This window comes from Watersipora subatra, chromosome 5, assembly GCF_963576615.1.
Source record: "Watersipora subatra chromosome 5, tzWatSuba1.1, whole genome shotgun sequence".
Classification (NCBI taxonomy): Eukaryota; Metazoa; Bryozoa; class Gymnolaemata; order Cheilostomatida; family Watersiporidae; genus Watersipora; species Watersipora subatra.
This window is the reverse complement of record NC_088712.1, coordinates 34,322,925-34,345,244: the sequence shown is the minus strand read 5'-3', so window position 1 is coordinate 34,345,244 and position 22,320 is coordinate 34,322,925. Positions and strand designations below refer to the sequence as shown.

The 22,320-nt window shown below is 37.3% G+C and overlaps 1 long non-coding RNA gene across 1 annotated transcript; it reads right to left on the bottom strand.

The window, feature by feature from the left end:
- Window positions 1–4,239: 4,239 nt before the first annotated feature.
- LOC137396275 (uncharacterized) lies at window positions 4,240–20,537 on the bottom strand. The gene is made up of 3 exons (XR_010978519.1): window positions 20,454–20,537; window positions 16,190–16,375; window positions 4,240–4,630 (listed from the first exon to the last, which is right to left on the bottom strand). It is a non-coding gene; the product is annotated as an uncharacterized lncRNA (long non-coding RNA).
- Between the last annotated feature and the right edge of the window lie 1,783 nt (window positions 20,538–22,320).

Sequence of the window (22,320 nt, the reverse complement as noted above, 5' to 3'; positions counted from 1 at the left end):
CATGATATCTTGTGACTAGCTGACCATGATATCTTGTGACTAGCTGACCATGATATCTTGTGACTAGCCGACCATGATATCATGTGAATAGCTGACCATGAAATCTTGTGATTAGCTGCCCATGATATCTTGTGACTAACTGACCATGATATCATGTGATTAGCTACCCATGATATCATGTGACTTGCTGCCCATGATATCTTGTGACTAGCCGCCCATGACATCATGTGATTAGCTGCCCATGATATCTTGTGACTAGCTGACCATGGTATCTTGTGACTAGCTGCCCATGATATCTTGTGACTAGCTGCCCATGATATCTTGTGACTAGCCGCCCATGATATCTTGTGACTAGCTGACCATGATATCTTGTGACTAGCTGACCATGATATCTTGTGACTAGCTGACCATGATATCTTGTGACTAGCTGACCATGATATCTTGTGACTAGCTGACCGTGATATCTTGTGATTAGCTGTCCATGATATCTTGTGACTAACTGACCATGATATCTTGTGATTAGCTGACAATGGTATCTTGTGATTAACTGACCACGATATCTTGTGACTAGCTGACCATGATATCATGTTACTAGCTGCCCATAATATCTTGTGATTAGCTGACCAAGATATCACGTGACTAACTGACGATGATATCTTGTGACTAGCTATGACCATGATGACTTTTCTAAAGGTTTGGTGAAATTCGATTTATACCAAACATCCGCTTAGCGATCACCCTTCGGAAGCAAGGTAAAGTGAGGTAATCTTTGCATAAACTTCAAGAAAAATCGGCAAAATTGATCGTGGGTAAAACGCTCAAAAGAAAAAGATGTATTTTCTTTTGAGCATTTCAACAATGATCAAGTTTTGCCAATGTCAATCTAAAAAACGTCCTGGCAATAACATCACCTCAAACAACAAACCAATCTCAAGTGATAGAAAAATCTCTATACCCTTTGATAAAAACATTTTAAACTTTACATTAGAAGCATTTAATTTGAAACAAGCCATTTGTGCTTTTGATTTATATTATAGTTTGTATATGTACATGTATCTACTAGTAAATAAGTAAATACATGGACTTGTGACAGTGCTCTGATAACTTCTGATAACGCTCTGATAATTCGAACCTTTTCGCTCGGTCCTGTGAAGTTCGAGTTATCCATGTTTGACTGTATATATGTATCTACAGTCATATGTCGACATACGAGTGCCTCAACATGCAAAATATTGAGATATGAGCGAAATTACTTGAAATATGAGAAACCTTTGAGAAAAGGACATACAAGGCAATTCTCGATGGTCCCTAAATGGCCAAGTATGCGAGAGGCCCTTTTTGAAAACAGCATCGCTTGGTCTCTTTTCTCCAATCAGTTTGAAAAGAATTTCTAAAAGGTTGGCTAAAAGTTGAAGTGAGCGCGAGACAAAACGTGGCTAAATGGAAACAAAAACATAAAAAACTAGACAACAAAATTGAAGTAAGTTTAATGAAAGATTATAATTTAGCTTCAAGTGTGTGTTTAGTGAGCTGAATTCATTCAAGTTAATTTCAAAGTTTCTATTACGTAGAATCACAAAAGTTTAGTCTAGCAAATCCATCGCTTTCAGCTCTCAGTGGAAATTGTGCCTTAAAGGTTGACTTGTAACAAAAAATCACATTACAGTTATTTGGTATCAAAAGATTCACCATGTCTTACTCTGCTGTGTTGTAGATGCAAAATATGTGGAGACGTGATTACAAGCTCTTAAAAGCTCAAGAACGAACAGTTAATCGCCACCATCACAAACCCGCCGTAGATTGGAATCGGTTTATTTCTCTGACGTAGTTAATCCATTTGGTTATTGTTGTGAATTGAAAGGCCAATAAAAGGCTCAATATAAAACTTCTCGTAGCACTAGTTTATGACAAACACTTCGGGTTTTACTGAAAAGCCCGTATTAAATATAGCTGCTCGCTACTTTACAGTTTTGATTCGGCTTGGCCTAATCGTCTAATCATAATCTGATCATGTGACCCATACTTCCTGCCAAACAGCACGAATAATTTCTGCAGAATTTTTCGACTATCACAGGTGACCAATAAGCTCGTCATGTTTATCAGAGGATGTTATGCACTCCTTCGAGTTAAGGTTGAAAAATTAAACGAATTTCTACGGTAGGTTTTGAGATATCAGTGCTCAAAATGACAGCATTACGATGATGATGAAATAGACGCTTGAAGACAATAGACATGGTTTTGTTGAATGCGGGAAGCATATTTGTGAAAATATTTCGACGAATGAAGTTGCATGAAAGTGTAAACAGAAGCCATGGTGTACATCTATGTCACATTTGAGCCGTTTTGGAAAGAGATTCTAATCTACGGCGGTTTTGTGATGGCGACGATTAACTGTTCGCTTTTGAGCTTTTAAAAGCTTGTAATCAAACTTCCACATATTTTGCACCTACAACACAACAGAGTAAGACATGGTGAATTTTCTGATACCAAATAACTGTAATGTGAATTTTGTTGCAAGTCAACCTTTAAGATGAGAGTAAATTGACATACGAACTCAGTTCCAGAACGCATTGGACTCGTATGTCGAGGTATGACCATATATGTCTACTAGCAAAGTTGAATGTCAGAAGATACAACCTGATCAAATGCTATTAGTAACTACTCAAGTATAGTAAGTGACATACAATACATACCTCCTAAACAACCAGCTATAAAGTACATCATGGTGGTTATAGAAAGGTGGAGACGATCTGTGATATCAAACAGTACCTACACCTCTTCTGATCTACAATGTAAATACAAATAGAGTGCTAGTATTTATATCCAATGCTAGTAATCATACAAAGTCCTGTAATAGTAAATAACTAGACATCTAAATAATATTATTAATAAAGTTAAACTTACAAGAGATGATGTGAGTCTATGTCAGCATGGAGCACTTTATTCCCATAAACTATTATAAAAGTATTTTATAATAAGAGCAGTGAAAATCACCAGAGTAAGATGTACACACATTACATAACATCGAGGCATGACTTGACGTTACCTTTGTTAGCATGCTGTGTGTAGTAAGTTCTTTTTCACTCTATTACAAGCTGTAGCTACAACTGCACTGACAACTCATTAAAAAGAGGATGTTTTCCTTTGTCTAGAGATGGGTCTACCAAAACCATCATGTGGCAGCCACCCAGGTGGGCATTGGTCGAAATTAAATGGTGCCCTCTTCGCAGCCCAATTAAAAATAAGTAAATAACTTAACTTTTATTTTGCAAACCCAAATAGTTTGGTAACACTAGTTATTTGAGCAGTAGTTTGAATGCAGCCATCAGCTGAGGATGCGCTTGCTGTTCTGTCTTGATATTTACAAGTACATTTAAAATAAGTCAACAGGATAGACCAAGCTACTAAACAAGAGCTAAAAGGTAATTTTTATTTTTACTTTTGTTGTTATTCAATTATTTACAAACATTCATGTCATACTTTGGTTATTATTCTTTGTGAGAAGTTATTTACTATGTTATACCATACAGGATTTGTATATCAATTTATCGATTTCATATTATTGCATATTATTGCGTGGGCCCATCTTATGTTAAACCCATTATCTTGTAGATTCCACGGTGTTTCATTCAAAGCTATTTGTGTGGAAGTTGAAACTATGTATAAATAAAGAAACATTACAACTTTCTCTGAACAAACATCTATCAGTGAATTTTCACGCTCCAGTCAGTAGCTTGTGGTATTAGCAGACCAGTTAAAACTGCTACACTGTGTAAGGACCGCTGACTTTTCATAGGTGGAGTTTGAGTGATTCTTGATATGACTGGTTAAACCTGATTTTATAATGATCACTGTATTAACTCTGTTCAGGTTATATTGCTGACTATGTCATCTGGAGTTATGTTCACCTACATGAGTAACATATAAAATGGTGTTGGATCACAAATGGTTTTGTGAAGGTCGTCACAATGTCTTGCTTTTTAAAACTTGTTTTTTTGTTGTCAGCCAAAACTCGCAGACACATTATATAGATGATGGGTAGACAACAGAACATACAGCTTCTCTGATAGTATAATTTAATATAAGTAGATATGAGTTTTAATGATAAAGGGTCTTTCATCAGTTACAGTATTAATATCTATATTAATATGTCAGATGCATCATGGGTAATGCTCTTTCATTATGGTGTTTGTGAAATGTGAAGAAGACAACTCCAAGTCTTTAAGGTAAAAGTACATGTTCTGTCTTGCTCATATTATAGCCTTTAAAAATGACAGGTAAGTTTTAGACATACTCCAGAAAGGTTCGTATCAGGAATCTAAAAACATCCTTTAATAAGGTTTTACACAAGAATTTTTATACATTTCTTGCACTTTTCATGCAGTTTTTCCAGTAATTCTTATAAACACATGTTAGCAAACAAAAAATACATATTTTCTTCAAATATAAAAATCAGCTCTTTACATAAATAGTTCTTGTCCAAATTTATTGTTTTTCCAAAGTTGAAGTGGTATGCATAATCACAAGCAAAGAGACCCATACTCCTACCGTCTCTGTACCATTCAAGTTGTAAGCTCTGCCCAAGGTAAGTAGATAACCCATAGACCTCAATACCTTCCTCTGGTATCCACTACAAAATAATTAATTACACTCCCTGAGCTCATGAGTAATAAGCAGGTCACAACAACTATCAAACATTGATCTCAGTTGCCAATAGCAACCTCATAGAAACAACTATCAAATACCAACTAGCAATTTATATTTATCAACAGATCAAGAGTAGCAATTAACCTAGCAATTACCAATTGGTAAAGTATTGCTAGCATACCAGCAACTGCTAACTAGTCTCTGCTAAACTAGCAACTGCCAACTAGCAAATGATCTCTGGTAAACTAGCAACTGCCAACTGGCAAATGGTCTCTGGTAAACTAGCAACTGTGTACTGGCAAATGGTCTCTGATAAACTAGCAACTGCCAAATGGTCTCTGATAAACTAGCAACTGTCAAATGGTCTCTGGTAAACTAGCAACTGTAAACTTTCAAATGGTCAAACTATGAAACGTCAGAGGATTATGTAGAACTATGAAAGGTCAGAGGCTTATGTAGAGCTATGAAAGGTCAGAGGCTTATGTAGAACTAGAAAAGGTCAGGGCTTATGTAGAACTAGAAAGGGTCAGAGGCTTATGTAGAACTATGAAAGGTCAGAGGCTTATGTAGAACTATGAAAGGTCAGAGGCTTATGTAGAACTATGAAAGGTCAGAGGCTTATGTAGAACTATGAAAGGTCAGAGGCTTATGTAGAACTATGAAAGGTCAGAGGCTTATGTAGAACTATGAAAGGTCAGAGGCTTATGTAGAACTATGAAAGGTCAGAGGCTTATGTATAACTAGAAAAGGTCAGAGGCTTATGTAGAACTATGAAAGGTCAGAGGCTTATGTAGAACTATGAAAGGTCAGACGCTTATGTAGAACTATGAAAGGTCAGAGGCTTATGTAGAACTATGAAAGGTCAGACGCTTATGTAGAACTATGAAAGGTCAGAGGCTTATGTAGAACTATGAAAGGTCAGAGGCTTATGTAGAACTAGAAAAGGTCAGAGGCTTATGTAGAACTATGAAAGGTCAGAGGCTTGTGTGGCACTAGAAAAGGTCAGAGGCTTATGTAGAACAATGAAAGGTCAGAGGCTTATGTAGAACTAGGAAAGGTCAGAGGCTTATGTAGAACTATGAAAGGTCAGAGGCTTGTGTGGCACTAGGAAAGGTCAGAGGCTTATGTAAAGCTACGAAAGGTCAGAGGCTTATGTAGAACTATGAAAGGTCAGAGGCTTATGTAGAACTATGAAAGTCAGAGGCTGATGTAGAACTATGAAAGGTCAGAGAGGCTTATGTAGAACTATGAAAGGTCAGAGGCTGATGTAGAACTATGAAAGGTCAAAGGCTTATGTAGAACTATGAAAGGTCAGAGGCTTATGTAGAACTATGAAGGGTCAGAGGCTGATGTAGAACTATGAAAGGTCAGAGGCTTGTGTGGCACTAGGAAAGGTCAGAGGCTTATGTAGAGCTACGAAAGGTCAGAGGCTTATGTAGAACTATGAAAGGTCAGAGGCTTATGTAGAACTATGAAAGGTCAAAGGCTTATGTAGAACTATGAAAGGTCAGAGGCTTATGTAGAACTATGAAGGGTCAGAGGCTGATGTAGAACTATGAAAGGTCAGAGGCTTGTGTGGCACTAGGAAAGGTCAGAGGCTTATGTAGAGCTACGAAAGGTCAGAGGCTTATGTAGAACTATGAAAGGTCAGAGGCTTATGTAGAACTATGAAAGTCAGAGGCTGATGTAGAACTATGAAAGGTCAGAGGCTTGTGTGGCGCTAGGAAAGGTCAGAGGCTTATGTAGAGCCACGAAAGGTCAGAGGCTTATGTAGAACTATGAAAGGTCAGAGGCTTATGTAGAACTATGAAAGTCAGAGGCTGATGTAGAACTATGAAAGGTCAGAGAGGCTTATGTAGAACTATGAAAGGTCAGAGGCTTATGTAGAACTATGAAAGGTCAAAGGCTTATGTAGAACTATGAAAGGTGAGAGGCTTATGTAGAACTATGAAGGGTCAGAGGCTTTGTAGAACTATGAAAGGTCAGAGGCTTATGTAGAACTATGACAGGTCAGACGCTTATGTAGAACTATGAAAGGTCAGAGGCCTATGTAGAACTATGAAAGGTCAGAGGCTTATGTAAAACTAAGAAAGGTCAGAGGCTTATGTAGAACTAGGAAAGGTCAGAGGCTTATGTAGAACTAGAAAAGGTCAGAGGCTTATGTAGAACTAGAAAAGGTCAGAGGCTTATGTAGAACTATGAAAGGTCAGAGACTTATGTAGAACTAGAAAAGGTCAGAGGCTTATGTAGATCTAGAAAAGGTCAGAGGCTTATGTAGAACTATGAAGGGTCAGAGGCTTATGTAGAACTATGAAAGGTCAGAGGCTTATGTAGAACTATGAAAGGTCAGACGCTTATGTAGAACTATGAAAGGTCAGAGGCTTATGTAGAACTACGAAAGGTCAGAGGCTTATGTAGAACTAGAAAAGGTCAGAGGCTTATGTAGAACTATGAAAGTCAGAGGCTGATGTAGAACTATGAAAGGTCAGAGGCTTATGTAGAACTATGAAAGGTCAGAGGCTTATGTAGAACTATGAAAGGTCAGAGGCTTATGTAGAACTATGAAAGGTCAGAGGCTTATGTATAACTAGAAAAGGTCAGAGGCTTATGTAGAACTATGAAAGGTCAGAGGCTTATGTAGAAATAGAAAAGGTCAGAGGCTTATGTAGAACTATGAAAGGTCAGAGGCTTATGTAGAACTAGAAAAGGTCAGAGGCTTATGTAGAACTAGAAAAGGTCAGAGGCTTATGTAAAACTATGAAAGGTCAGAGGCTTATGTAGAACTATGAAAGGTCAGAGGCTTATGTAGAACTATGAAAGGTCAGAGGCTTATGTAGAACTATGAAAGGTCAGAGGCTTATGTAGAACTATGAAGGGTCAGAGGCTTATGTAGAACTATGAAAGGTCAGAGGCTTATGTAGAACTATGAAAGGTCAGACGCTTATGTAGAACTATGAAAGGTCAGAGGCTTATGTAGAACTATGAAAGGTCAGAGGCTTATGTAGAACTAAGAAAGGTCATAGGCTTATGTAGAACTAGGAAAGGTCAGAGGCTTATGTAGAACTAGAAAAGGTCAGAGGCTTATGTAGAACTAGAAAAGGTCAGAGGCTTATGTAGAACTAGAAAAGGTCAGAGGCTTATGTAGAACTATGAAAGGTCAGAGGCTTATATAGAAATAGAAAAGGTCAGAGGCTTATGTAGAACTATGAAAAATCAGAAGCTTATGTAGAACTAGAAAAGGTCAGAGGCTTATGTAGAACTAGAAAAGGTCAGAGGCTTATGTAGAACTATGAAAGGTCAGAGGCTTATGTAGAACTATGAAAGGTCAGAGGCTTATGAAGAACTATGAAAGGTCAGAGGCTTATGTAGAACTATGAAAGGTCAGAGGCTTATGTAGAACTATGAAGGGTCAGAGGCTTATGTAGAACTATGAAAGGTCAGAGGCTTATGTAGAACTATGAAAGGTCAGACGCTTATGTAGAACTATGAAAGGTCAGAGGCTTATGTAGAACTAAGAAAGGTCAGAGGCTTATGTAGAACTAAGAAAGGTCAGAGGCTTATGTAGAACTATGAAAGGTCAGAGGCTTATGTAGAACTAGAAAAGGTCAGAGGCTTATGTAGAACTAGAAAAGGTCAGAGGCTTATGTAGAACTATGAAAGGTCAGAGGCTTATGTAGAACTAGAAAAGGTCAGAGGCTTATGTAGAACTAAAAAAGGTCAGAGGCTTATGTAGAACTATGAAAGGTCAGAGGCTTATGTAGAACTATGAAAGGTCAAAGGCTTATGTAGAACTAGAAAAGGTCAGAGGCTTATGTAGAACTAGAAAAGGTCAAAGGCTTATGTAGAACTATGAAAGGTCAGAGGCTTATGTAGAACTATGAAGGGTCAGAGGCTTATGTAGAACTATGAAAGGTCAGAGGCTTATGTAGAACTAGAAAAGGTCAGAGGCTGATGTAGAACTATGAAAGGTCAGAGGCTTATGTAGAACTAGAAAAGGTCAGAGGCTTATGTAGAACTATGAAAGGTCAGAGGCTTATGTAGAACTAGAAAAGGTCAGAGGCTTATGTAGAACTAGAAAAGGTCAGAGGCTTATGTAGAACTATGAAAGGTCAGAGGCTTATGTGGAACTAGGAAAGGTCAGAGGCTTATGTAGAACTAGAAAAGGTCAGAGGCTTATGTAGAACTAGAAAAGGTCAAAGGCTTATGTAGAACTATGAAAGGTCAGAGGCTTATGTAGAACTATGAAGGGTCAGAGGCTTATGTAGAACTATGAAAAGTCAGAGACTTATGTAGAACTAGAAAAGGTCAGAGGCTGATGTAGAACTATGAAAGGTCAGAGGCTTATGTAGAACTAGAAAAGGTCAGAGGCTGATGTAGAACTATGAAAGGTCAGAGGCTTATGTAGAACTATGAAAGGTCAGAGGCTTATGTAGAACTATGAAAGGTCAGAGGCTTATGTAGAACTATGAAAGGTCAGAGGCTTATGTAGAACTAGGAAAGGTCAGAGGCTTATGTAGAACTATGAAAGGTCAGAGGCTTATGTAGAAATATGAAAGGTCAGAGGCTTATGTATAACTAGAAAAGGTCAGAGGCTTATGTAGAACTATGAAAGGTCAGACGCTTATGTAGAACTATGAAAGGTCAGAGGCTTATGTAGAACTATGAAAGGTCAGAGGCTTATGTAGAACTATGAAAGGTCAGAGACTTATGTATAACTAGAAAAGGTCAGAGGCTTATGTAGAACTATGAAAGGTCAGACGCTTATGTAGAACTATGAAAGGTCAGACGCTTATATAGAACTATGAAAGGTCAGAGGCTTATGTAGAACTATGAAGGGTCAGAGGCTTATGTAGAACTATGAAAGGTCAGAGGCTTATGTAGAACTAGAAAAGGTCAGAGGCTTATGTAGAACTATGAAAGGTCAGACGCTTATGTAGAACTATGAAAAGTCAGAGGCTTATGTAGAACTATGAAGGGTCAGAGGCTTATGTAGAACTATGAAAGGTCAGAGGCTTATGTAGAACTAGAAAAGGTCAGAGGCTTATGTAGAACTATGAAAGGTCAGAGGCTTATGTAGAACTAGAAAAGGTCAGAGGCTTATGTAGAACTACGAAAGGTCAGAGGCTTATGTAGAACTATGAAAGGTCAGAGGCTTATGTAGAACTATGAAAGGTCAGAGGCTGATGTAGAACTAGGAAAGGTCAGAGGCTTATGTAGAACTATGAAAGGTCAGAGGCTTATGTAGAAATAGAAAAGGTCAGAGGCTTATGTAGAACTATGAAAGGTCAGAGGCTTATGTAGAACTAGAAAAGGTCAGAGGCTTATGTAGAACTAGAAAAGGTCAGAGGCTTATGTAGAACTATGAAAGGTCAGAGGCTTGTGTAGAACTAGGAAAGGTCAGAGGCTTATGTAGAACTAGAAAAGGTCAGGGCTTATGTATAACTAGAAAAGGTCAGAGGCTTATGTAGAACTATGAAAGGTCAGACGCTTATGTAGAACTATGAAAGGTCAGAGGCTTATGTAGAACTAGAAAAGGTCAGAGGCTTATGCAGAACTATGAAAGGTCAGAGGCTTACGTAGAACTATGAAAGGTCAGACGCTTATGTCAAACTAGGAAAGGTCAGAGGCTTATGTAGAGCTATGAAAGGTCAGAGCCTTACAATATGTAGAGCTATGAAAGGCCAGAAGATTATGTAGAACTAGAACTATCTGACTATCTCAAGGTATCAGTTACATTTATCAAATAAGTTCTAAAATATAAACATGTAGATAGTAGGAGATATTGTATGGCCATTATTTCTAGACTTTAAGCTTCATTTCTCCAGACCATGATGAGTTAATTGGTCTTTTTCAAGTAAATGTGAACTTAAGCAAGTAGACATGACAGTTGGTGATGATAAATTGTTATCACTTTATTTAGCAGTTCCTTAAACCTTAACTGTCACATACAACTTTTATCGCACTCACTATGTAAATCAGACACGCTGATTCCGATTTTGTACTCAAAATAAAGATTGGTCCACTAACTTTCAAAATCATGAAGGCTGTTTTACAGCATTCTAATATCGGTCTCGAAAACAACACAATCAGCACAACAAGCTCCGCCCATAAATATGTGACATATACCAGCTTTTCAGGAATAGAAGTTGGAGATGTTTAGTCCGATTTAGAATGATAGAGACGGGTGTCTCAAAACCCATTATTATCTAAATTCAGCTTTCAAAATCTTCCGTCTTTTAAGAAAGGTAGATAAACTATTTGAAATTGCTCGTAGCTTGTTATAGGATGTTAACTAGGCAGAACACCAAGAAAAATTGAGCTCAACGAGCGTGATTTTATCCCAAGCTAGCGTTGTTATCGCGTTTTTGTTTTCGAGACGGATATTGAAACGCTGTAAAAAAGCCTTCATGACTTTGAAAATTAGTAGACTAATCTTTATTTTGGGTACAAAATTGGAATCAGCGTGTCTGATTTATCTGGAAAAAACGATAAAAGTTGTACATGGCAATTATGGTTTAAAATCTAGTTGCCATAGGCACCAAATCTATTTTTTTAAATTACAGCAAGTAAAACCTAATGCCATGAGTGAATTGTGGTAAATATAGAATTGTAATACTTATAGAAGCACATGTTCGTACACTAAAGATACACACTTACACTATAGAGATGTACTTACACTAAGGAGACATACTTACACTAAGGGTATGTACGTACACTAATGATATGTACTTACACTAAGGATATGTACTTACACTAAGGATATGTACTTACACCAAGGATATGTACTTACACCAAGAATATGTACTTACACTAAGGATATGTACTTACACTAAGGATATGTACTTACACTAAGGATATGTACTTACACTAAGGATATGTACTTACACTAAGGATATGTACTTACACTAACAATATGTACTTACACTAAGGATATGTACTTACACTAAGAATATGTACTTACACTAAGGATATGTACTTACACTAAAGATGTGTACTTACACTAAGGATGTGTACTTACACTAAGAATATGTACTTACACTAAGGATATGTCAATACTATTGGAGAGAACAATGGAAATATGCAATGTGTTTTACAGCTAGTCTACAATGTCTCAGTCTCGAATCACTCAAATCAGAGTTGTCCTAATTTTGTACAAAGAACTGATTATGAAATTGACATTGTTAGGCAAACTGAAGTTTTTCAAACTGGCAACATTGGAAAGTTTTACATATTTTAAAAGATTCTAGAAAATATTTTGATATTGCACTGCTAAGCTATCGCCAGCATTTATTGAATTGAGACTTCTACATGCTTGAAACACTAATCATGGCTCGCCAGTTCTTCGTCTATAGCCTGTGTTTTGACATGGTATATACAAACTGTGCAGCAGTAAGGTGGTTGTGTTGATAAAATTTATTCTCAATAAAATCTACTATATAAACTACATGTATGGCCTCTCGCCTTTTCAACGTAAAGCATTACATATGGGGCATTTTTGGACATTCGTCCCATAGAAAAATTCGGCCCTATACTGTATTGCAGGACTGTAGTCAAGTGCGAACTTTCTGCCCATACACGGCGCTGTAGCAGCTGCTGTAGTTAGTACATATTGCTCTTGTCGCCATTTCATCTGCTCTGAAAATTCAGCTCGCCGAGCAGCTGTTGTAGCTAGTGCATCATGTTCATGTCGCCGCTGCATCTGCTAGAAGGTTTCTGCACGCCAGGCCGCTGGCGGCTGCTCTGAGCCGTTTGAGTCGCTGCTGGGTGGGCTCAGCAGTCTCTGCACTTCTAGCGGCTGCAGCATCTATTCTAGCCTGCTCTCGATGTACTTGTGTTTGTTCAGCGGTTTCTGCTCTTCTAGCAGCTGCTATTCTGTTTCGTTGTAGGCGTAGCTGTGATTGCTCTGCAGTTTCTGCTCATCTAGTTGCTGCTTTGCGAATTCGGTCTCTTTCTTTACGGGAATCAATCTGTTCTTGCATTTGGGCAGTAGGCTTTTTGGGAGGCATTGTACTGCTTCAAGCGTGAAGCAGTACAATGCCGAAGTCTAAAAGTGAATGAAATGGCGTGCTTTTTTTGAAATATACGCTGCTCACTTTCTTCACACCGTCGCCTATTGCAACGCTCGGAGTGCCCGTGCAAGTTCTGTAGTAGCTGTAGTTCTGTAGTACTCGTAGCTGGAAAAAAGTAAAAGTAAGTCAGCTACAGAAGGAAATGAACATGCTTACTATCACAAACAGTTGCAAATCTAACGTTTTTAAGTAGTAGAGGTGTGGCAATTCATAGACAATAAAACATTGAATAAGAAGTACTAACCTTTTCGATGTAAAACGCAGTAACAGTACCCGTGCAAGTTCTGTAGTAGCTGTAGTTCTGTAGCACTCGTAGCTAGAAAAAAGTAACAGTAACTCAGCTGCGGAAGGAAATGAACATGTTTACTATCACAAACAGTGGCAAATCCAACGTTTTCAGCCCTTTCACTGAAGTAGACTCATTTTGCGTTTTCTATGGTCGACCGCCGTAGACACAATTTTGTAACTTTCCCAGCAATTGCTAGTAATGGAATTTTATTATTCGTTGATAACATAACCAATGATCTTTAAGACTTTTATGGTAGTGACAGTGTTGTCCAAAGATTTCTCTATAAAATTAGCCTAAAATTTAATTTAAAATCTTTGTTTGAGAATTTCCAACTTAAAAACAACCACTTTTTGTGTAAGTTTTGAAAAAGCCACCGAGTTAGAAAACAATTACTTATGTTGATGACATTATAGCCGATTCAGATTTAGATATTTGTGATTACACAGATAATTAAAATAATAATAGCAGCACCGACTCTGATGGTGGTGAAAGTATTGTTTTTGTAAGAATAAGGAACATTGTAGAGGATCATTTTAGCTTCATAGCCTCACATCGCTTTAGTATGTGAGGCTACGCACAAAGTATAAATACAATGAATTTTTTGTATAGTAGTGATTGTTAATATGTTGGCAAAATCGACGATATAACCAAAACAAACGTTCTAGATGGAGTTTGAAATTGAAAAAATATCATGAAGCAATATCAGCAAAATGGCTGGCAGTAGGCCGATAGCTAAATTTGTACATGGACGCAAGCGAATAGGGTTATGTATTGGAAGTGTGGCAATTCATAGACAATACAACATTGAATAAGAAGTACTTACCTTTTTGATGTGGAAATTTAGTAGGCGAGAACATCGTTTTTTCCAGTGACCGCAAGAAACAAACTTTTACGTGAGCTTCTCGGTACATGTTGGCAGTAAATATTAATTGCATGTAAATTACTGCTCATTAATTTATTTTATTTAATGAGTAGTACATTTGTATTGCTGTATAAGCACCTTTGTATAGCCCGCAGAACTCAGGACGGTGATTTTTAACACGGCAGCAACCTTCCTGTTTGAAATGTACCAGTGTCGTTGGACACCGTAATGAGGCACGCTAACCAGAGATCACATGATTTTGTGTAAAAACGATTAATAAGCTATGCATAGGGGCGTGTACTAACCAGAGATTCTCGTTAATGCGCCCTAGATACCTAGTAGCGGCTAGTAGTCCAAAAAGTACGATACTCTATAAGACGAACACTTAATCACACACACACCACACACACACACACCACACACCCACCCACACGCAGACAGACAACGATTGCCGTTTAAATGTATATAGTAGATAACCATAGTGTAGGCTAGACTTGAATAATTTAAAGGTTGACTTGCGACAAAATTCACATTACAGTTATTTGATATCAAAAAATTCACCGTCTTACTCTGTTGTGTTGTAGGTGCAAAATATATGGGAATGTGATTACAAGCTCTTAAAAGCTAAAAAACGAACAGTTAATCGCAGCCACACGAGACTGCCATAGTTTGGATTCTCTTTCCAAAACGTCTCAAATGGGACGTAGTTGTTACAGGATGGTTTCTGTTTAGACTTTCATGCAACCTCATTCGTCAAAATATTTTCACAAATATACTTCACGCATTCAATAAAACCAGGTCTATTGTTCTTACGCGTCTATTTTATCGTCATTGTAATGCTGTCACTTTGAGCATTGATATGTTATAACTTACTGTAAAAATTCGTTAAACTTTTAACCTTAGCTCGAAGGAGTGCATATCATTGTCTGATAATCATGACGAGCCTGTTGGTCACCTGTGATAATCGAAAAGTGCTGCAAAAATTATTTGCGAAGTATTGGGTCACATGATTAGATTATGACTTGACGATTAGACCAAGTCGAAACGAAACTGTAAAGTAGCGAGCACCTATATTTGATACGGGGTCTTCGGTAAAACCTGAAGTGTTTGTCATAAACTAGTGCTACGATAAGTTTATATTGAGCTTTTTATTGGCCTTTCAATTCACGTGAGAACATACGTGACAAGACAATAACCAAACTGTCATGACTACGTCAGAGAAATAAACATATCCCAATCTACGGCGGCTTTTCGTTTTTGAGCTTTTAAGTGCTTGCAATCACATTTCCACATATTTGGCACCTACAACACAACAGAGTAAGACATGGTGAATCTTTTGATACCAAATAACTGTAATGTGAATTTTGTTGCAAGTCAACCTTCAAGTATTAAAATTAGTAACAATAAAATATACAAAATGTTAATATTCTTTTTATCACGACTTTGGATAGGATATATTTAATTTATTAAAATTAGGATTAAAATTAAGATAGGATATATTTTATTTTATTAAAATAACACAGACAGACGATCTCCACAATTTTCTATTTATGGTATACAGTAGGCATGTCAAACAGTCAGCCTGTGGCCCACATGCAGCCAATCACAGGCACTCTTACAGTTCACATGAATGATCTTTCTCATTAAACTCAGTCACAGACTTAAATGTGTATCAACAGACAGAAATCCAGTTTGACATCAATTTCTATTTTTATCCGTTCATAGATCGACGAGTTGAAAGTATACCAATACCGTTCAATGACTTATTGATTTTTAACAAATGGTTTGACTGGAACATACATCGCTGTGTTTACGAAGATATGAACACGAGATTCATAGAGCTATAAATAGAATTCCTTAGAAATACTGTATAATTCTATGGTTGACTCTAGCATGAATACCCTGTAATACTGGTGGTTAACACTAGAGTAACCCTAGCCTAAGGACCATACTCTAGTATGAGTATTTCTTATATTGAGAAACTTGTTATAGTTTGCTCATAGTTATGGAGGTTACTTGTAACTGGGTTGATTACAGACAGATTTTAGGTATGTGTGGGGAGAACACAGGAAATAGATTAATATTCCAAAAGAGTTATACAATAAAACAGAGTGTTTGTGTTTGTTACTAACAATTTTACATGTATATCAATTGTACACCCTAAATTCTATTAAAAATGAACATTTATTAGGTTGTGTAAATTATTAAAACCAGAGTAAAAACTGATTGGTTAACTCTTTTTGCACTGAATCACATATCTATAAGAATGCATGAGTAAACAATGTCTATGTAAATAAGTCAATGAATCTAAGCTCCATCTACCTGGTGGAGTGAACTGTACAGTTGGAGGTATTTATTAGCAAAAAAGATGTTGAGGCCAGTAGAGTTGACAGTATTCCTCTGTTTAGACACAAGTAGCCCTCTTTCTTGTCTATCATATGCACACAATTGAAAGGAGAGTTGAAGAGATGGATTGGGTGGTGAAAACACAGTGCGGAGTTGTCCTCTCTACAAGGATTCAAAGACTATAATAGTAATTAAACAATAAGACAGCAAAATACCAAGAGATAAACAATAGATATACACATGAAAGGGGTTATGTGTGAGCAGACCAATCCTGATCATTTAATATCAACAGATAAGCAGTAGATACCATAAAACCTCTACATGTAGTTGAGTGTGATGAAGATGTATTTTTCAATCCATACTTTGCAGTAACACTTAATTAGAGGTGATGTTCAAATAGAGAGTAGTTCTATATCCTTCGACTAGATGCTAATGTTGATGCTAAAGCGACGCTAATGTTGCCTATAGTGTGCACACTTTTTCAGGCAGAGTGACATTGATTCTGTCAGCCTCAGCAATTTGCTGAACATGTTTTCATATACTTGAAGTATCAGAGGGAGTTAAACAAGCAATTACTTTGAATAAAACATTTCAAACGAATAGAGTTATTAATTGTGAAGATTGAAGTTGCTTTCAAAGTTTCAAGGACAAACCTTTAAAGTTATAAAATGGACTGACAGTTATTTTTTTTATATTATAAAATGGACTGGCACCGAAACAGTGGCTGCTATTACATCGGATGTTGTTCCAGAAAAGTGTTCTATCATTCATCCAAACTTTTCAAGGTCTTCAGATCAGGTTTAAACCTTATGCACGAATCTAAAAACAATGGATCGGATTTAAACCTTAGCGATCCCGAACCAGAGTGCAGTTCTGATGATTGGTATGATCGATTTTCTCACGCACACGCCACTAAAACCATGGCAATTGGAACATCTATAACAAAAAAGTGACTTGTTGCGAATGTATCCGGTTTATTCTTAATACAATTTTGTGAACAATTTTCTACTAATCACTTCTTATTATGGGTTCGTAAAGATGAAACATAAAGAATGCCAAGGTGGGGGTCTAATAAAGGTGACGTTCAATGAAATGGTGACCCTGTATTTTTCAACTCTTTCCCAATAGTGGTGTTCTATTAGAGGTGGTGTTCAAATAAAGTTGGCACTAAATATAAGTTTTACGATACACGTGTAAAAAGAATTATGTGTGAGCAGACAACTCTGGATAGTTCAAAACAGGAATCGCTATAATCAGTAACTGTACAAAGTACAAATGTCTGATATACAACTGCTGCACCCAATGTGAAGATGGATGAGCTATGAAACGAAAGAGAAGCATGAGGAAGGGAAAAGCCTTTTAAGGAAGGCATTTGTAGGGAAGGGAGGTGCTTGTAGGAAAGGGAGGCATTTGTAGGGAAGGGAGGTACTTGTAGGAAAGGGAGGTGCTTGTAGGAAAGGGAGGTACTTGTAGGAAAGGGAGGTACTTGTAGGAAAGGGAGGTACTTGTAGGAAAGGAAGGTGTTTGTAAGAAAAGGAGGTACTCATATTAATGGAAGGTGCTTGGAGAGAAGGAAGAGACGTAGAGGAAAGGAAAGTACTTTAAAAGAAGGAAGGTGCTTGGAGAGAAAGGAGGAACGTAGAGGAGAGGAAAGAACCTTAAAAGAAGGAAGGTGCTTGGAGAGAAAGGAGGGACGTAGAGGATAGGAAGGTACTTGTAGAGAAGGAAGGTGCTTGGAGAGAAGAGAGGGACTTGTGGAGAAGGGAGAGACGTAGAGGAAAGGAAGTGCTTGGAGAGAAAGGAGGTGCTTGGAGAGAAAGGAGGTGCTTGGAGAGAAAGAAATTGCTTGGAGAGAAGGCAGGTACATGGAAAGAGGGAAGGTGCTTGGGGAGAAGGGAGGTACTTGGAGAGAAGGGAGGTTCTTGGAGAGAAAGGAGAGACCTAGAGGAAGATACTTGTAGAGAAGGAAGGTGCTTGGAGAGAAGGGTGGGACGTAGGGGAAAGGAAGGTACTTGGAGAAAAGTCAGGTGCTTGGAGAGAAGGGAGGGATATAGGGGAAAGGAAGGTACTTGTAGAGAAGGAAGGTGCTTGGAGAGAAGGGAGGGATATAGGGGAAAGGAAGGTACTTGTAGAGAAGGAAGGTGCTTGGAGAGAAGGGAGGGATATAGGGGAAAGGAAGGTACTTGTAGAGAAGGAAGGTGCTTGGAGAGAAGGGAGGGATATAGGGGAAAGGAAGGTACTTGTAGAGAAGGAAGGTGCTTGGAGAGAAGGGAGGGATATAGGGGAAAGGAAGGTACTTGTAGAGAAGGAAGGTGCTTGGAGAGAAGGGAGGGATATAGGGGAAAGGAAGGTACTTGTAGAGAAGGAAGGTGCTTGGAGAGAAGGGAGGGATATAGGGGAAAGGAAGGTACTTGTAGAGAAGGAAGGTGCTTGGAGAGAAGGGAGGGATATAGGGGAAAGGAAGGTACTTGTAGAGAAGGAAGGTGCTTGGAGAGAAGGGAGGGATATAGGGGAAAGGAAGGTACTTGGAGAAAAGTCAGGTGCTTGGAGAGAAGGGAGGGATATAGGGGAAAGGAAGGTTCTTGTAGAGTAAATACCTAAAGAAGAGGAAGACATTCACACTAAAGCAGAGATATTTAAAAGGCTTTAAAAAAAGACTCAATCCAATTAAATTCTCATCAAAAACTAACCATTTAATTTCCAATTTTTTGCATCATAAATCTGGTGATAATCGATTCAATTCACAATTCCTTAGCTATCCTAACTTCTATGAATTCAATTCTTTCAAACAGTCAAGCATCAATTCTCTATCAATTCTCACCTTCTAAAAATTGACTTATGGCAATATATCCAAATAATAATAAATCACAATTACTAACTTATCTACCATCATTAGCCCAGTCCTTGACTGTTTGTATAGCTAATATCAACTCTTTCATCACGTATTTCATTGCTTTTTCGAATGGAATCAAGTCCTGCTGACAAGTTTTCTGCTGACACTCGATATTTTTATTGTAAAAGCTGAAGTTTCTGTCATAGAACTTCAATTTAAAGTTTTTTTAAATCAGCAAAAATCTATAATCAATGCATCTGACGAACAAAAGAAATGTTTAATAGTTTTTGCAGTTTACTGAAACCGGCTGCAAAAGATAAATGAATTTGTCCTTGCAGTTTGACCAAAACGTAGACAAACATTATCTAACATAGAAATTCAGTGGTCAGAAACACCTTACGTTAAAGGTACGGCCACAAGTAACAAATTATTCGTTCAATCTGACGAATTTCACAGAGTTCACGAATTATTCGGCCGAATATCACAGAATTATCTGAGCTGTGCACGCAAACCAAAGTCGTCGAGGAAATGCTTTTAATTGGATAAACAAGTTATTAGCGAGCACGATTCCAGCTGATAATGATACACAATAAAAGTACGAGCGCAATTCAACATAGTACACATGATGCAAACGCTTAAGCTGCGCTATTGCTGGTATTTCTCATTTGAACGCTTCGGCTACAAACCGTTTCTTTTTTAATGGTAACAATTTCCTTTTTTAGCAGCAAAAGTTTTGTAGTAGAAAGAGTTGTAATATTTAGCGCAATCAAGTCAGTTGCATTGTATTTACTACGGTGAATTGTCATAATATTTGTCTTGCGTGTCGCGTTATGTGCTTCAGACTACATGAGTTTTGAAAGTTGCTATAATCGTGCTTGCTAACCAACAATAGTGCAACCTAAGCGGTTGCATCGTGTGTACTATGTTGAATTGCACTCGTACTTTTATTGTGTGTCATAATACGTGTGTTGGACTATACTAATTGCAAAATACGTTGGAATCGTGCTCGCTAATAACTCGTTTATCCAATTAAAAGCGTTTCCTCGACGAATTCGGTCAGATTGAACAAATAATTCGTTACGTGTGACTGTACCTTTAGTGTTGAAGAACTTTACCAGCAAAAATGCATTTTGGTCACTGTTTACAATTTATTTTATACATCCTAAACAGAAAATGAAACAAAGTGTAAAGCGCGATTTTATGCAGTGGTTTCTGAGTGAAGAAAAAACTAATATAACTGGTTGATTTTAATTTAAAAACGGTCATTATGTGAGCATATCTGTGGGTGTGAAATAGCTCAGGAAAGCTGTTCACTTTTAATGTCTAACACAGGCTCAGATCTTTTTCATCATAAAATGAACACTACAATAATAACAAGGAGTAGAATATGTAGGTACCCCGAGTTACGCTGAGGACAAACAACTCCCCACATAGACCTGCTCCTTCGTTGATAGCCTGTTGTTCTTCTAGAGGCTGGCTCCTTTGCCCTTCTCTGAGCCTGAGATCCATAGGTACCGCCTCACATCATATGATTGTAGACTACAACTCACGATGCATCTACATGAAGATTAAGGGTATCATGACCAAAGAAGTAGACTAGAGAAATGTTATTTCATCACCTCAGTTAAAGCTTTAACATCAAATACAGACTAACCTCAACTTATGACTAACATAATGTTAGATGAGTAGCGGAAAGATAATATAAAAATATATTTAAAGAATAGAGAAAGCATAATATTATTATGCTTTATTATTTATCTTGAGGTGTTGACTGATGTTCTAAAAAAAGCATCAAGGAGATTGACCAACCAGAAGCTGAGATATAGCCAGCCAAACTCAGGTCTACCAAAAGACAAGAGTGTTTTGGTAATCCTCATATTAGCATCAATATATGACGTATGAAATCGACTTGTGTGCCCTTGGTCAATTAAGCCAACTAATGCGCTCTCCTATAACAATCACAACATTTTAATTGGTTTAATCCCTGAAAGTATGGAACAATCAAATTGGGCTCAATCATTGCTCTGAGAATTCCGAATCAGTCCCTCTGATGTGTCGATTAGTTTTGGCATGAAATAATTGCACGCATCTATTATTTCGCAATATTTCGCTATCTGGCTAGTTCAGCTCAGTTTTGTTGTTCTCCCACTTAGCTTCCCTATTTAGACTCATCTTTAGCGCTGTTCAGATTTTTTTTATCTATAGCTAATAAATGGAATCAATTAAGTTAATCATCAATCTCGGTTATCATTTGGAATTTTCTACAAATTATGTTAGTAACATCATTTATTCTATACAAAGTTATATTATTATTTTGTATAATTTGCATTAAGATTATTATATTATCCATAAAAATAATCATAGATAAGATAATAGATAAATAGAAGAATCAAATCAAAAGTTATCGTTTTCTTTTCTTACAGCAAGAGCAGCGCGGTCAAGTTATTCTTTTTAAAATTATGGCTATAGTGAACTTACAGTCTGTTAATAGTGACGATAATCATGCAAATCAACTGAATGCTGCAGTAGGTACACAGTAGAAAGATGATGAATGGACAACAATTCACATTCCCATTTCTTATTCTAAACCAACTGCAAATCGCGGATATCGTATAATATAGACTATACACACGCCATTCGTTGAACAGAGGACCTTCGGAGCATGTCTGTGAAGATCGAGTTAAAATTTGAGGCACAATAGTCAAAATCTGCTCTTGTGTTTTGAAAAATCATGGCAAGGGGTTGTGGGCAACTGCCTTTACCACACAATGTTTGCTTGGTTTTCCTGAGAAACCGGAGCTAGTCTGTAAATTCATTACTATCGCGAAAAGCGTTTCACATCTCGTAGCCTAAAACAATCATTATACGTAATGGCGGTAAGGGTGCGCAACTCTGGCACATGAACATTAAGTCGATTTCATACGTCACAATTCTCGGGATTTTTGAAGGGCTTTTCCTCTGATTCGTTAATAGGTAGACCTGCGTTTGGCTGGCTATATCTCAGCTTCTGGTGGGTCAATCTCCTTGATTTTTTTAGAACATCAGTCGACACCTCAAGATAAATAATAAAGCATAATAATATTATGATCTCTCTATTCTTTAATAAAACTATATATATATATATATATATATATATATATATATATATATATATATATATATATATATATACATAGTACTTTATTGGCAATAATTTCATTTCACAAATAGAAATGTTTTTCAAATTAGGCCATAAAACAATAGTAAAACAAAAAAAGGGGAAAAAAGCAACAAT